Raw genomic sequence first — 17,671 nt, 5'->3', positions numbered from 1 at the left:
CAGGAATGCTGTTGCTAAACAGAAATGTGGTTTGGAGCGTGTTTATTTTTATTTTGCCAATGTTTTTTGTTTATTTTTAAATGATGTTCACTTTGATGTATTTGTCTCTGCTGCCTTATTTTGAAAAAAAATTCTGAAGATGTTGGGATGGTTAACCTATGTTTATTTTGATTTTTGAAATGTATTTTTGTTTGTGTGTGTGTTTGTTTGTCTTTTTTGCTTTCCTTGTTTTGTTGACCAATAAAAATTACTTTCAAATTTTGAAGTTTGTTTTTTGTTACTTTTTCATGCTACAGATTTTGACAGCTGCAGCTGAAATAGGTTTGGGCCTAACAAATTAGGTGTGATTTTTGTCTAAGCTTCTTTCCTGGTGTGTAATCATGAAATGTTTGCCATGTTTATTCACCAGGAAATTAAAGACAACGTGGTAAGTATTTTCTTTTTACTGCAGTGGTCCTCAGCCCTCAAGTACCCTCGACAGGACATGTTTTGTGGATTTCTCTTATCAAGAATTGCTGTCCAGACTGTCTTTTAAAGCACATGTGCAAGATGAAGGAAAACCTGCAAACATGGCCTGTTGGGGGGGGGGGAGGGGTATTGGCGGACAGGCTTGAAGTGCTGATTTACAGCACTGTGCTTAAATCTAGCGCAAGGCAATCCTATTCAAATTGTGTGTGTTTGAGGGAAGCCAAGTGAGTGTTAGAACCCCTGCTTGTGTTTTTTTGGGGTTGAGCTTTGTGTCCTTTTTCCTAAAATTGGCTTCACTTCCTGTCACACAGCTGAACAGGAAGTGAGGTTAAAACCCTACCAGTGTCTTTTCTTGGGGACACAGGTCAATCTAACTAGTGTCCCCATTAAGCAAATTGCACTCCAGCACTGCTGTGTACACCCCAAATCATGGGTCTTCAAACTACGGCCCTCCAGTTGTTCAGGAACTACAATTCCCATCATGCCTAGTCATGTCTGTGAATGTCAGTGCATTACAAGGCCTCATGGGATGTGTAGTTCTACAACAGCTGGAGGGCCGTAGTTTGAGGATCCCTGCCCCAAATGATTATTTAGTTTGGGGTTTAGTAACGGCAAAGCCACTCTGCAGTACAAGCGTAGTCGCTGAAAATCAGAGAGGAAGCACTGATGGTTTTAACATCCAATCCTGTAGAAGCAAAGTTTTTTTGTTTTCTTCCTTGCTTGTCCACTTGTAGTGCAAAGTGGATTTGCCTTTAGTAAATGGACCCCCAAAGTCCAAGATCCCTAATAATTTGGGGTGTACACAGCAAAATGCTAGAGTGCAATTTAGATAATGGGAAACTATTTAGATTGATCTATGTGTCCCCAAGAAAATATATTAGTAAGGATTTACCCTCACTTCCTGTTTGGCTATGTGACAGGAAGTGAATGAATTTGAATTAGAAAGGGTGAAGACACCTCACAAATGTTACTATCAGGGGGTGCAGACATACCCAAAAAATGAGCAGATAATACTTATTTGCAAATTATTATTTTTTTAGTTAACATTGGGTGGTGTTTGTGGGGGGCCCTAACACACACACATTCATACATATTAGCAACGCTGTATCCTGGCCTATTGGCATGGTTATATTTTCTTAGGCCTCTCAATAAAACTCTCTGAAATGTGTGCTTAAACTAGAACTATAATCAACACTTTTTATTTTCTTTACATTTGGATAGAGTGAGGGAGGGTTATAGGCCCTGTCAGTTTATTTTGTATTATCTGTGTCCAATTGGGGAGATTTGCCTTCACTTCCTGCCCCATAGCCAAACAGGAAGTGAGAGAAAAACTATGCAAATTAAGGGAATCCAGTAACCCCCTCCCCCCCAGAACTAGTGTGTGGGTCCCCTGAAAATTCCTGGGTGGGTCATACAAAAACAGGGTGTGGCCTTGACAGGAAGGGGTGGGTCATGTTTCTATTAGGAGGTGCAGAAATGTAGTCAGGCCTAGGGCAGCACAAATCCTAAATATACTACTGCATATTAGGGCTTATTTATACCGGATCCGATTTACAGCATGTTTTTATATTGTGGGAGGAAACCCACGCAGGCACAGGGAGAACATGCAAACTCCAGGCAGATGGTGTCACGGGCGGGATTCTAACCGGCGACCCTTTTGCTGCTAGGTCAAAGTGCTATACACTACACCACTGTGCTGAACGAACATGATTGCAGCTGAAAGCATGAGATCTTTTTTTTTTTCCAATACCATGCTTTCCAGCCTTATTGACCTCGCCTCTCTCCATAAAGAGGACCTGTCACACACTAGTCCTATTACAAGGGATGTTTACATTCCTTGTAATAGGACGAAAAGTGATCCAAAATAAAAAAAAGGGACAGAAAAGTGCAAAAAGAAAAATATTAGGTAAAAAAATAAAAAATAAACGTCCCTGTCCCTAGTAGCTCACACTCAGAAGCGAATATGCATGTAAGTCCCGCCCGCATATGTAAACACCATTCAAACCACACATGTGAGGTATTGACGCGTGCGTTAGAGCGAGAGCAATAATTCTAGCCCTAGACCTCCTCTGTAACTCTGAACTGGTCACCTGTAAAAAAAAATCAAGCATCGCCTATGGATATTTTTATGTCCTGAAGTTTGGCGCCATTCCATGAGTGAGTACAATATTAAAGCGTGACAAGTTAGGTATCTATTTACTCGGTGTAACATCATCTTTCACATTATCCATAAAATTGGGCTAACTTTACTGTTTTGTTCTTTTTAAATTCATGAACCGTTTTTTTTTTGGGCCAAAAAAAAAAGGCGTTAGAAAAATTATTGCGCAAATACCGTTGGAAATCAAATAAAAAATGACCGCCACTTTATTCCCTAGGGTGTCTGCTAAAAAATTATATATAATGTTTGGGGGTCCTGAGTAATTTCCCAGGAAATAAATATAATTTTTACATGAAGGAGAGAAGTGCCAGAATAGGCGCGGTATGGAAGTGGTTAAAGTGAAATAATAAAAGTGAAATATTCCTTTAAATTTCATACAGGGGGGAGGGGGTATAACATGCCTGTGAAGCGCATGTTTCCCGTGCTTAGAACTGTCCCTGTACAAGATGTAATTTCTGAAGTGAAAAAAAAAAAGTAATTTTAAAGTACTCATAGCTATAAAGAATACAGTCATTGCTCATTAAAACAAAAAAAAAAAAATGTATGGGGGTCCCCCCAAATTAAATTATCAGGCCCTTCAGGTCTGGTGTGGATTTTAAGGGGAACTCCACCCCAAATAAAAAAAAAAAATGGCGTGGAGTCCCCCTAAAAATCCACACCAGACCCTTATCCGAGCACGTTAACCTGGCCGGCTGCAGAAAAGAGGGGGGGACAGAGTGCGGCCCCCCCTCTCCTGAACCGCACCAGGCCACATGCCCTCAACATGGGGAGGATGTCCCCATGTTGATGGGGACAAGGGCCTCATCCCCACAACCCTTGCCCGGTGGTTGTGGGGGTCTGCGGGCGGGGGGCTTATCAGAATCTGGAAGACCCCTTTAACAAAGGGGACCCCCAGATCCCGCCCCCCCCTGTGTGAAATGGTAATGGGGTACATTGTACCTCTACCATTTCACCCAAAAAAAGTGACAAAAGTGTGAAAAAAGACAGTAGCTGTTTTTTGACAAATCTTTTAATAAAATCTTCTTTCCGCGGTTCCTTCTTCTTCTTTCATTCGGGTTTCTTCCTCTGCTTCTTTCTAGGGTCTTCTCATCTCATCTTGCCCAACATCTTCTCCCATGTTCTTCTCTGTCCGTCGACCTTGTCGTCCACATCTTCTTGATCTTCTGGGCGCTGCGCTTGAAATTGAAGATCCCGCCGTGTTCCCGCTCCTGGGACCCGCCCCCCCTGACACCACAGGTAAACTCATATGAAAGTCCGCGTGTGGTATATGTGCGTCAGAGCGGGGTGGGGTCACATGAGCGTCACACGGCGGGAACTTCAATTGAACTTCAACTTTAAATTAAATTCCCCCGCCGTGTGACACTCTGTGACCCCGCCCCCCTCTGACGCACATGACTTTCTAAGGAGTTTACTTGTGGTGTCAGAGGGGGGCGGGTCCCAGGAGCGGTCCCAGGAGCGGCTAATTCAATTTCAAGCGCTGCGTCCGGGGAAGAAAAAGATGTGGACGAGAAGGCTGGCTGACGGAGAAGAAGACAGGAGAAGACACCGGGCAAGATGTGGACGAGAAGGCTGAAGGACGGACGGAGAAGACAGGAGAAGACACCGGGCAAGATGTGGACGAGAAGGCTGAAGGACGGACGGAGAAGACAGGAGAAGACACCGGGCAAGATGTGGACGAGAAGGCTGAAGGACGGACGGAGAAGATAGGAGGAGACGTCGGGCAAGATGTGGACGAGAAGACCCAAGAAAGAAGCAGAGGAAGAAACCCGAATGAAAGAAGAAAAGAAGATTTTATTAAAAGATTTGTCAAAAACCGGCTACTGTAATTTTTAACACTTTTGACATTTTTTTGGGGTGAAATGGTAGAGGTACAGTGTACCCCATTACCATTTCACATAGGGGGGGGGCAGGATCTGGGGGTCCCCTTTGTTAAAGGGGTCTTCCAGATTCTGATAAGCCCCCCGCCCGCAGACCCCCACAACCACCGGGCAAGGGTTGTGGGGATGAGGCCCTTGTCCCCATCAACATGGGGACATCCTCCCCATGTTGAGGGCATGTGGCCTGGTGCGGTTCAGGAGAGGGGGGGCCTGCACTCTGTCCCCCCCTCTTTTCTGCGGCCGGCCAAGTTAACGTGCTCGGATAAGGGTCTGGTGTGGATTTTTAGGGGGACTCCACGCCATTTTTTTTTTATTTGGGGTGAAGTTCTCCTTAAAATCCACACCAGACCTGAAGGGCCTGGTATGGATATTTGCGGGGAACCGCACGTCTTTTTTTTTTTTTTTTACGGCGGGGTTCCCCTTAATATCCATTCCAGACCTGAAGGGCCTGGTAATTTAATTTGGGGGACCCCCTACACATTTTTTTTTTGTTTTATGAATGAATCCTCTCTGTAATTGCCAGAGCCGACAATTCATTATAGCCGCGTGTGAATTTTAAATGACTTTTTTTCCTTCAGAATGTCATTTTGTGCAGGGACAGTTCTAAGTGCGGGAAAAATGCGCTATTTCACATGCTGACATTACACCCCCCCTAGGTACGAAATTTAACCACTAGCTGACGGCCGTACGACTTTGTACGGCCGCAGCGCGGCTCTGAATCCCTAACAGGCCGTCTTTTTACGGCCGCCCCTTTGCTCGTTCCCCACGCGCGCTCACGAGCGCGCAGTGGGGAACTACTGTGCTGGCCGTGTCCCCTGGACACAGCCGCACACAGATCGCGGTAAATAGCCAATCACAGCGGCTATTTACAGCGCGATCTGGACAGCCAATGACGGATGATCTCAAATGTAAACATATGAGATCATCTCTCATTGCCGTCTCTCTCTCTCCTCACACAGACGCCGCGTGTGTGGAGAGAAAAGCTGTAACGTTTTTTTACATTGTGAAAAATCAATTATTACAGTATAAAAGTGCCCATCATCGCCCAATCAGTGCCCATCATCGCCCAATCAGTGCCCAATCAGTGCCCACCTGGTACCACCTGTACCCACCTGGTACCACCTGGTACCACCAGTGCCCACCTGTGCCACCAGTACCACCTGTGCCACAAGTACCACCTGTGCCACCAATACAGCCCATGCCACAGTACCGCCCATGCCACAGTACCGCCCGTGCCACAGTACCGCCCGTGCCACCATACCACCCGTGCCACAGTACCACCTGTGCCACAGTACCACCTGTGCCCACCTGTGCCACCAGTACCGCCTGTGCCATCAGTACCACCTGTGCCATCAGTACTGCCTGTGCCATCAGTACCGCCCGTGCCACAGTACCGCCCGTGCCACAGTACCACCTGTGCCATCAGTACAGCCTGTGCCATCAGTACCGCCTGTGCCATCAGTACTGCCTGTGCCCACCTGTGATCAGGGCCCATCTGTAACACCTCCTCAGTGCCCATCTGTGCCGCCTCAGCGCACATCTGTGCCGCCTCATCCGTGCATATCTGTGCAATCAGTACACATCTGTGCTGCTTCATCGGTGTACATCTGTTCCACCACCTCAGTACCCATCTCTGCCACCTCAGTCCCCGTCTCTGCCACCTCAGTCCCCGTCTCTGCCACCTCAGTCCCCGTCTCTGCCCATCTGTGCCACCTCAGTGCACATCTGTGCCACACACACCTGTGAAGTCACCAACATGTCAAAACGTCGTTATTCCGTACAGGAGGCATATCAGATTCCTGAGGACGAATCTAAGTATTCGAAACGCGTCGAGGCGCGGGGTACCACACATCTTTTTCACGCCACACGATTCTTGACCCCTGGAATGATACCGCACAGGCATTTTTGTCCGCTGGAACGCACCACGGTTAAGGCTTGAAACGCACGCCGGGAAGGTAGCAGTGACGCTGGACAGGCTAGTGCCGGCTTGGGCACAGGAACATGTGAGTGTAAAATTCGTTTTTAATGTTTCATGAATAAAACTTGTTAAAACGTACTACACCATATGGGCCTTTTTTCTTCTTGGGAGTATAAGAGAACCCATAGAGAGTTGGAGCGCAGAGATTCGGGAACCAGAAGAGGAAACCGTACACCATATGATTATATGCAGTTTACCTTTTTGAATCTGGTGAGAGCATAGCGCAATAGGAGGTGGTGGTGACACTATAAGGTGGCAAAGTCACAAATTTTTTTTTTGCAGCAAGGCACAAATTCCTGCACTTACTGGAGGCATGCTTTTTGAGGACATTGTATTAATGCACGATTGCACTGGACTATTTAGTGTATTTATAGTTCCGTATTTTGATTAACAGCGCAGACACGCTTAAGAGTTTGCAGGGGAGAAGGGGTTCATATATTTTGTGTTTTATATAATTTCTACATTTTGGGCCAGATCCACAAAAACCTGACGTAACTTAAAAAATCCAATTTAAGTTACACTGCCTTAAAGTTTCTACCTAAGTGCCTGATCCACAAAGCACTTATCTAGAAATGTCAGGCTGTGTAACTAAAATTCCACCGGCGCAAGGCGTTCCTATTCAAATGGGGCGAGTCCCATTTAAATGAGGCGCGCTCCCGCGCCGGCCGTACTGCGCATGCGCGAAGTTACGTTACGCCGAGTTTTTGAGGATCGCGACGGCTTAAAGTTGCGTCGGGGAAAAAAAAATGACAGCGGCATGCATTCCTGAGGGAGAACTCCATGCCAATTTTCAAAGAAAAAAACGGCATGGGTTCCCCCCCCAGGAGCATACCAGGCCCTTAGGTCTGGCATGGGTTGTAAGGAGACCCCCCCACGCCGAAAAATTGACGTAGGGGGTCCCCCTACAATCCATACCAGACCCGTATCCAAAGCACGCTACCCGGCCGGCCAGGAAAGGAGTGGGGACGAGCGAGCGCCCCCCCCCCTCCTGAGCCGTGCCAGGCCGCGTGCCCTCAACATGGGGGGGTTGGGTGCTCTGGGGCAGGGGGGCGCACTGCGGGCCCCCCCACCCCAGAGCACCCTGTCCCCATGTTGATGAGGACAGGACCTCTTCCCGACAACCCTTGCCATTGGTTGTCGGGGTCTGCGGGCGGAGGCTTATCGGAATCTGGGAGTCCCCTTTAATAAGGGGGCCCCCAGATACCGGCCCCCCACCCTAAGTGAATGGATATGGGGTACATCGTACCCCTATCCATTCACCTGGAGGCAAAAAGTAAAAGTTAATAAACACACAACACAAGGCTTTTTAAAATATTTTATTATTCTGCTCCGGATGCCCCCCCTGTCTTCGTTATTAGCTCAATTACCAGGGGGGGCTTCTTCTTCCACTCTCCGGGGGTCTTCCGCTCTCCGGGGGTCTTCCGCTCTCCGGGGGGGCTTCTCCGGACTCCGGGGGGGCTTCTCCGGACTCCGGGGGGCTTCTTCCATCGTCTCCCCTCTTCCGCTCTTGACTCGGCGAACTCCGGTTCTTGTGCAGCTGTCCGGTGCCTTCTTCTTCAGCGCTGGCTGCCTGCTATGTTTGTGTGTTAGCTCGATTTCAAACAGGCAGCCGGCGCGGTCTTCTGTGACGTCAGGGTCTTCTGTTCTTCTCCCCTCTTCCGATGTTGACTCGTCAAAGAACAAAAACATACAGCGCACAAGGGTTAAGTGAATGTCACTTTATAGTCTGTAATGTGTGGAAAAACATATATGCATGAAAAATTGAAAAGTTGAAAAAAAAATTTTGAAATTTTTTTAAAAAAATGGAAGTAGCCACTAATAGCACACAGGAAAAAAGCACATTAAATTTTTTTAAAAATACTAATAACAATAGTCCGCATAACATAAGCAGCAGTTCACGTGGAGATGGTAGAGTGAAAACACATACACTTCGGGGGAGATGTTTAGGAGTGAATCCAAGTAGTGTGCATACACTTGTATGCAGAGGTAATGCAATACCTCAACAAAAGCAGCCGCTTCTACGTCTCAATGCAGGGAGATGGAATCCGTTGGTGGGATGATGACAGCCACACTGGGAGCAGATGTAGAAGTTATATCCATGCAGAGATGGATACTGCCGTTTAAAGACCACTAGCTCAGGGGCTGATGGAAAGGAAACCTTCCTCGCAAACAGAGATCTCCAGCGGCAGGGGAAGTCCTGGAGGGGAGCCACCAAGCCGGTTCAGTGACGCAGCCGCGTCACACGGGAGCGAGGAAAGGGGGATGGTAGCCTGATGGAGTCACACAGAAAGCAGGAGGTGTCCGGACACCTTCGATCCAGCGTCAGGTGACTCAAAGCACCAATCAGTGTGGGCAGAAAACGAGCAGTAGAGATGCTGGCGCTAGTGTCACTGAGAGGATTTCCCGAGTGTCGGCACTACACATCAGCTGCAGTGTGCTTGCTGCAAACATATAGGGGCATCAAAGATTGTACTGGTGAGCCGTGACTGACATGTTTCGCGTGCCAAGACGCTTTATCAAAGACTTTGATAAAGCGTCTTGGCACGCGAAACAAGAGGAAGACCCCCCTCGCCGAGTCAAGAGGAAGACCCCCGGAGAGTGGAAGAAGACCCCCGGAGAGTGGAAGAAGAAGCCCCCCCTGGTAAAAGAGCTAATAACGAAGACAGGGGGGGCGTCCGGAGCAGAATAATAAAATATTTTAAAAAGCCTTGTGTTGTGTGTTTATTAACTTTTACTTTTTGCCTCCAGGTGAATGGATAGGGGTACGATGTACCCCATATCCATTCACTTAGGGTGGGGGGCCGGTATCTGGGGGCCCCCTTATTAAAGGGGACTCCCAGATTCCGATAAGCCCCCGCCCGCATACCCCGACAACCAATGGCAAGGGTTGTCGGGAAGAGGTCCTGTCCTCATCAACATGGGGACAGGGTGCTCTGGGGTGGGGGGGCCCGCAGTGCGCCCCCCTGCCCCAGAGCACCCAACCCCCCCATGTTGAGGGCATGCGGCCTGGCACGGCTCAGGAGGGGGGGGGGGGCGCTCGCTCGTCCCCACTCCCTTCCTGGCTGGCCGGGTAGCGTGCTTTGGATACGGGTCTGGTATGGATTGTAGGGGACCCCCTACGTCGATTTTTCGGCGTAGGGGGGGTCCCCTTACAACCCATACCAGACCTAAGGGCCTGGTATGCTCCTGGGGGGGAACCCATGCCGGTTTTGTTTTTTACAAATTGACGTGGAGTTCTCCCTCGGGAAAGCATACCAAATGCCGTCGCTGGAATGGGCCTTTACAAGGTGTGACTAACTTTACACTTTGTAAAACGAGCCCTAATTTTACACTTGCAAAATAACACTTACGGCGCAAAAAGGAAGCTAGAAAGCTTTGTGGATCGCCTTAAGTGCTAATTTGCATACTAGCAACGGCATTTCGACTCGAAATGCCCCCAGCGGCGGATGCGGTACTGCATCCTAAAATTAGGCAGTGTAATTCAATTACACATGCCGGATCTTCTGTCTAACTTTGGAAAAAGCCTTTTGAGGATCGTTTCCAAAGTTACACACAGACTGAACAGCAGTTAAGTCGGAGTATCTCTTTTGAGGATCTGGCCCTTTGTTTCTATATATGTGAATGTATCACAGATTTAGAGATAACGATTCACAAGAGCTGGTGTATGAATGTCACGGATATACACATATTCATTTATATTTTAAGGTCAGCGCAGGAGTACAAACTGTACGAATACACTTTAATATTTTGCACAACTGCACCACCTGGTGGAGTACACCACAACTGCAGCAGACCAAATAATTTAATTTATATTAACACGTAATATTTAATATTTATTTGCGCCGGTACAACCACTCACAACCAAACAGTGCAACTTATATGCCCAACAATTTATCACCAACAACCCCACATCGTCCTATGCCCGTCCCTTCCAGTGGAGAGACCTTACAGTGGATGAGTTCAGGATTTTTTTAGGCCTCACTTTTTGCATGGGACTCAACTCAAAAAATGAAAAACATTCCTTTTGGTTAAAACGCCCCATTTACCACATGCAAATTTCCCGCGCAACAATGCCCAGATCCCGATATTTTATAATCATGAGGTTCCTCCACTTCAATGATAATACCCAGTGCCTTCCCCGAAATGACCCAAATTTTTACATGCTTTTCAAAATTCGCCCCTTATTAGATTTTTTTTCGGAATTATTCCCCCAAATATATACCCCGGAACAAAACATATGTGTCGATGAGTCCCTAGTAAAATTTTGTGGCCGACTTAAAATCAAACAGTTTATACCCAGCAAAAGGGCCCGCTATGGGGTGAAGGTTTATAAACTTTGCGAACGAGCCACAGGGTACCTGTATTCCTTTTTGGTGTACGAAGGGAAGGACACCCAGCTGAATCCCCCCGATTGCCCAGACTACTTGGGATCAAGTGGGAAAGTTGTCTGGCAACTCATCAACCCCCTCCTGGATAAAGGATACCACCTGTACGTGGACAACTTTTATACGTCTCTTCCCCTGTTCCACAACCTGCACCGAAAGAAAGAAGACGCCAGCATGTGGCACCGCCAGAAAGAACCAGAAAGGCTTTCCTCAAAGCCTTGTGAATACAAAGCTGAAGAAAGGGGAATCGGCAAGTATGCGCAACAAGGAGGTTCTGGCAGTGAAGTGGAGGGACAGAAGAGACGTATACATGTTGTCCTCCATCCACAACAATTCTTTTGTTAAAACCCGCAGAAGGCGTGGCACCACCATCCAAAAGCCCACCTGCATCCGGGACTACAATTCGTTCATGGGGGGAGTCGACTTAAATGATCAAATGTTGGAACCATACCTTGCCACAAGACGCACGTACCATTGGTACAAAAAGGTAGCAATTTATTTTTTTCATTTGGCCGTCTACAACTCCCATATTATTTACCGCAAATCCACCCAAAACCCCCTACCCTTCCTTGGCTACCTGGAGGAAATTACCACTACCCTGATATTCCCGACTAACCTACCCCAAAACATCCGATCAGATGTTCTAAGTCGGCTCTCCGAACGGAACTTCCCGGATAAGGTCCCTCCCACAGCATCAGGCCGACGAGCTCAAAAAAAATGTAAAGTGTATGCCAGTGGAGGAGTCAGACGAGACACAGTTTATTATTGTGCCGAGTGTCCTTCACAACCAGGCCTCTGTGTAACTGACTGTTTTAAACGTTACCATACTAAACTAAAGTATTAGTTTAGTATGGTAAACGTAATCCTCCGTTCCTGCCTTCACACCCCTTATGCCACTGCCTGCTTTGTAACTGACCCCGGCTTGTTATTGGACCACGCTTCTGCCTAATGATTTTGTAATATCTCTGCCTGATGTGGAATTGACCCTGGACTGTTTTTCGACCATTCTTCTGCCCAACGATTTTGTAATACCTCTGCCCGATTTGGAATTGACCCTGGACTGTTTTTCGACCATTCTTCTGCCTAACGATTCTGTAATGCCTCTGCCCGATATGGAACTGACCTCGGACTGTTTGACCATGTTTTTGCCTGCCTCATGGACTGATCTTGTACCCTGCTACTGGACTAGTGGGATTCAACACAGGGGTCTCACATATGTGAGGGGCTCCAGAAAAGTTTTTCTAGATGAAGAAAACAATTTTTTTGTTTTTTCATCCTAGATTAGGGTCTGGTTGCCCGGAGGCTTCAAAGAGATTTGGGTGGGAGAAGCCTCTACCCCTGTCCCCATTCTGTCCTGAACGAGGCCCTCCTTCTGCCTGCTGCCTGTAGGACCTATGCCATCATGCCTCTGCCTGTTGCATGAACTGACCACTTGCAGTATCCCTGCCTGGACAATTGTGTATGCCGTTGCTGACCAAGTCCCTGCCTGCTGCCTGGACCAGTGCTAACCTGCTGTGTAGAACTGCGCTACTATTACCACAGGTAATCTTTTGTTTATGCTTTGCTCAGCATAATGTATTTTGGGGTGTAATTCTTGGTATGTGCATGCTATGTGTCTCTGGAACACCTGACGGTGTTCCTTGCATGTTGGATCTCTATATGTGGTCAGGCTGTGTAGAAGTCTCACACATGGGGTATCGTTTTACTCAGGAGGAGTAGCAGAATGTATTTTGGGGTGTCATTTTTGCTATGTACATGCTACGTGTTGGAAATATCTTATCAATGGACAACTTTGTGTAAAAAAAAAGCATTTTAATTTTTTTTCCACATATTTCAAAAACTTCTGGAAAAAAATTAATCGTTCAAAAGACTCATTATGCCTCATAGATTATATGTTGGGGTGTTAGCTTTCAAAAATGGGGTCATTTTGTGGGTAATTCCATTGTCCTGGTGTTCCAGGGCCTTCAAAAATGTAATAGGTTGTCAACTAGTTAGATGTGCAATTTATGCTCCTAAAACCCCTCATGGCGCTCCCTGCATGTTGGGCCCCTGTATGTGGCCAGGCAGTGAAAAAGTCTCACACATGGCGTATCGTTTTACTCAGGAGGAGTAGCAGAATGTATTTTGGGGTGTAATTTTTGCTATGACCATGCAATGTGTTGGAAATATCTTATCAATGGACAACTTTGTGTAAAACAAAATGCGATTTCATTTTTTTCCACATATTCCAAAAACTTCTGGAAAAAAATGAACCGTTCAAAAGACTAATTATGCCTCATAGATTATACGTTGGGGTGTTAGCTTTCCAAAATGGGGTCATTTTGTGGGTAATTCCATTGTCCTGGTGTTCCAGGGCCTTCAAAAGTGTAATAGGTTGTCAACTAGTTAGATGTGCAATTTATGCTCCTAAAACCCCTGATGGCGCTCCCTGCATGTTGGGCATCTGTATGTGGCCAGGCAGTGAAAAAGTCTCACACATGGGGTATCGTTTTACTCAGGAGGAGTAGCAGAATGTATTTTGGGGTGTCATTTTTGCTATGTACATGCTATGTGTTGGAAATATCTTATCAATGGACAACTTTGTGTAAAAAAAATGCGTTTTCATTTTTTTCCACATATTCCAAAAACTTCTGGAAAAAAATTAACCGTGTATTGTATTTTGGGGTGTCATTTGTGGCATGCACATGCCATGTGAGAGAAATAAGCTATTACAATGACACTTTTGAGAATTTTTTTTAATAAAAAATAAAAATCGTAATTTTGCAAAGTGTTTTGGGAAAAAATTACAACTTCAAATAACTCACCATGCCTCTTACTAAATACCTTGGAATGTCTACTTTACAAAAATGGGTTATTTGGGGGGCATTTGTACTTTCCTGGCTTGTTAGGGTCTCAAGAAATGAGATAGGCCTTCAGTACATCAGGTGTGATCATATGTGATAATTTATTATGATTTGCACTATAGCTTATAGACTCTAAAACTTTCACACAGACCAAATAATTTCCCAAAAATTTGGGTTATTTTTATCAAAGACATGTAGCAGTATAAATTGTGGCCAAAATTTATGAAGAAAAATTTATATTTTGCAAAATTTTATCACAGAAACTAAGAAAAAAACATTTTTTTTCAAAATGTTCGGTCTTTTTTCATTAATAGCGTAAAAAATAAAAAACCCAGAGGTGATCAAATACCACCAAAAGAAAGCTCTATTTGTGGGAAAAAAAGGACAAAAAAATCATTTGGGTACAGTGTTGCATGACTGAGTAATTGTCATTCAAAGTGTGAGAGCCCTGAAAGCTGAAAATTGGTCTGGTCAGGAGGGTGTTTAAGTGCCCAGTATGGAAGTGGTTAAAGGAATATTTCACTTTTTTTGTTTCACTTTAAGCATTATTAATTTCACTGCTCCCGAAAAAACGTCCGTTTTAAAAAATAAAAAAAAGCATTGATACATGTCTCCTGGGGCAGGACTGAGGTCCCCAAACACTTTTTAGGACAAAACTTGCATATTAGCCTTTAATATGAACACTTTTGAATTCTCCCATACACTTCTATAGGGAGTTCGGCGCGGCTTTACATATTACTTGCAATGCGCCGGCTGCTACGCTGGTTCATGCGCCTAATTAAGGCTTCACCCGGAGTACTAATTAAGGCATGAACCAGCGCAGTGCACTGACAATAGTAAATCAGCCCCTATATCTCCTGGGGGAACCCTACCCTTGTGAATAACCGAAGTAAGGCATCTGCTACTGTATCCGCCTGGATATTGGATAAGGGAATGGCCTCCGGGTAGCGGGTGGTGTAATCCACCACCGTAAGAATATACTTCTTCCTGGTGGCACTGGGGCGGGCCAGCGGGCCTATAATATCTACCGCTATGCGGCTAAAGGGTTCTCTAATAATTGACAGGGGTTGCAGCGAGGCTTTTGGGTGATCCCCTGTCTTCCCTACTTTCTGACAAGTCTCACAGGTCCGGCAGTATTCTCATACCTCAGCATGTAATCTGGGCCAGAAGAAAGCATGAGACAACCGACTCCGGGTCTTGGCTATCCCTAAATGTCCGGCCAAGGGGATGTCGTGAGCCAGTCGCAATAGCTCCCGTCTGTATTTCTGGGGTACAACTAGCTGTTTGTGGGGACCCTGTTGCTTCCCAGTTCCCATTCCCTCAGTGTAACGATAAAGAAACCCTCCCTCCCACTCTATTCTGTCTTCCCCCAACCCACCTGGATCCTTGCCCGCCCTGTCCCGATAACCAGCTAAAGTTGGGTCACTCTGAGTCTCTTGCCTAACGTTGGAGGGAGAATCCCAGGACTATAGGGATGAGCCGAACATACCCGCGTTCGGTTCGCACCAGAACGTTCGAACACACCGACCGTTCGCGCGAACATTTAGAACCCCAAAAGTGCTCATTTTAAAGCCCAATATGCAAGTTATTGTTGGAAAACGTCTTTGAGAACCCGGGTCTTGCCCCAGGGAACATGTATCAATGGAAAAAAAAGTTTTAAAAACTGTAGTTTTTTCTTGAGCAGCGAATTTAATGATGCTTAAAGTGAACAAAAAAAATTCCTTTAAATATGGTACCTGCTGTGTGTCTATAGTAGTGGCACGTGTTTAGAAATGTCCCTGCACAACAAGTAACAAAAGTAATTTAATACTGCCTGCGGCTTTAATGTAATGTTTGGTCCCTGCAATATGGATAAAAATCATTGAAAAAAATAGCATGAGTTTCCCCGCCACCACTCCCCCAAGGTCATTACAAGACCCAGTGCCGATCCTGACCTCCCTGGGGCCCTAAGCAAAATGACATGGCACATTAAAAATGAGAAGCGGGGGGGCCCTGACGACAGTGACATGTCACAATAAAGAAAGTTGAGAAGCGGGGGAGGGGGTGTTCTGCTGTCGGAAATTACTAAGCCAGTAAGTTTAGAAGCGGGGTGAGGGGGAGAAAATGACTTCTCACCAAGCGGGGCCTATAGTACTTTGGGGGGCCCTTTGCGGCTTTGCGGGGCCCTAAGCGGCTTGCATAGTGAGCCTATAGTGAGGATCTGCCCTGACAAGACCTTTTGGCCCTATATACTTTGAACAGCAGTATACAGGCGTTGCAAACAAGATAAGGACTGTAGGTTTCTTAAAGTAGTTTTAAAAAAAATTCATTAGTCCTTTAAGAATTTTTTTTTTTTTTAGATGCCTTCAAAGTGTTGTTGCTAGGCAGAATAGTTAATCTTCCCACTTCCTGCACCTAGGTGCTTAAGCTTCCTAACCTACACCGCACAGACTCCTGGGAATGTAGTGGGTGTAACTTTCCAGGAGTCTGTGCACTCCCCAGTCTAGAAGCATCATGTGACTTGGACAGTACAGGTGCTGAAACCTGATCTGAAACCTATTACACTGCTTGTGCAGCACTGAGCATGTGCGATATCTGCAAGGCTGAAATCCAGGAAGTCATACAGTCTGGCTTCATGATGCCCACACTTAAGATGGCCCCAGTCAATTTCTATTTTATAAAGTGTCTAAATGCTGTAACAACCTAACAAAACGGACCTTAGTTTATAGACTAACTTTACTAGAATACATTAAGCTTGTGTATTACAGGGGTATTTATATATAAAACGTGAAATTGTGGCCGGAACTTCACTTTAAGTAGAATCAGAACCATGTCATACTTTGCTCCTGCATATTGCACAATTTCCTAAAGAGACCCTCAACAAACTACATGACACTTGTGCATGATGAGGCCACTGATGTTCCAGTGGTGGTGGCCTGTGAGACTGTCCATACAGGCTTGACCCCCCAAAGTGCACGTGCTGTGTGGCAACAATATGTCGATTATTTTAGGGGTGGGGGGGGCATTACAATGCCAGATCTTGGCTCAATAAATATTTTTTTGGGGAAATAAAAATTCTAGAGAAAAGGGGGGTTGCCATCCGGGGCCTCCTTTGAACAAATTCTGTGAAGAACTCCTGTTCTCTGAAGGCCTCCATTATTTCTGCAAGTCAAAATTTAGCAAAAAAAAATAATGTCAGTCAAGCCTTAGCTTTCTCCCCATATCTAACCCACAAACTCATCCACTGATCATAAAGTCCAAAAATCAAGTTTCGTATCGTCGTATTGCACAATCGGTTTTCCGATGTTTTCTACCGACTGTGAACAACGTTCTCATTCACGCAATATCCCTTTATGCACTGCGCATGTGAGAAGCTCTGCACGTTTCCACGCCCATGACGATCGTTCTAGTGATTGACACGCCCCTTTTTAGTCGGTCAATGCAAGAGTCTGAAGAAATGATGGAGGGGAGACAGCAAGCTGCAACCAGGCAGGAGAGAGGCCAGGCAGTGGCACACACCAGGAGGAGTAGAAGGTACAAAGCCACCAACATGAGCTTCGAAGAGATGGTAGAGATGGTGGCTGTTCTTAAAAAGGAGGACTACGACGGCAAAAAAGGGACTTACAAGAACCCCAATAAACTCAAGGCCCAGATCATGGAGAAGGTACGGAGGACTCTCCATGCAAAATTTGGGGTGCAGAGGTCCAGGGAGCAGTTGCGCAAGAGATGGTCTGATTTGAAAATCAGAGAGCCGGACCAGATGGAGAGAATTAGAAGCGTTCTCAGAAGACGTAAGTAATTTACATGTGTACTCTGAATATTTGTTTTTATTATTTTGCGTCATGTGCTTTTTCTTTCAGGTTGTGTATATATACAGTCCAAGAATAGGTGTTTCAAGGTTCATGTTTGTGGGCATAATAATTGGTTGTTCATTCTATTCAAGATCTTTTTATGTGAGACCAATTTTTTATTTAATGTAGATG

The sequence above is a fragment of the Rana temporaria genome, chromosome 12 (genome assembly GCF_905171775.1).
Source record: "Rana temporaria chromosome 12, aRanTem1.1, whole genome shotgun sequence".
Lineage (NCBI taxonomy): Eukaryota > Metazoa > Chordata > Amphibia > Anura > Ranidae > Rana > Rana temporaria.
Note: the sequence above shows the minus strand (reverse complement) of the source record.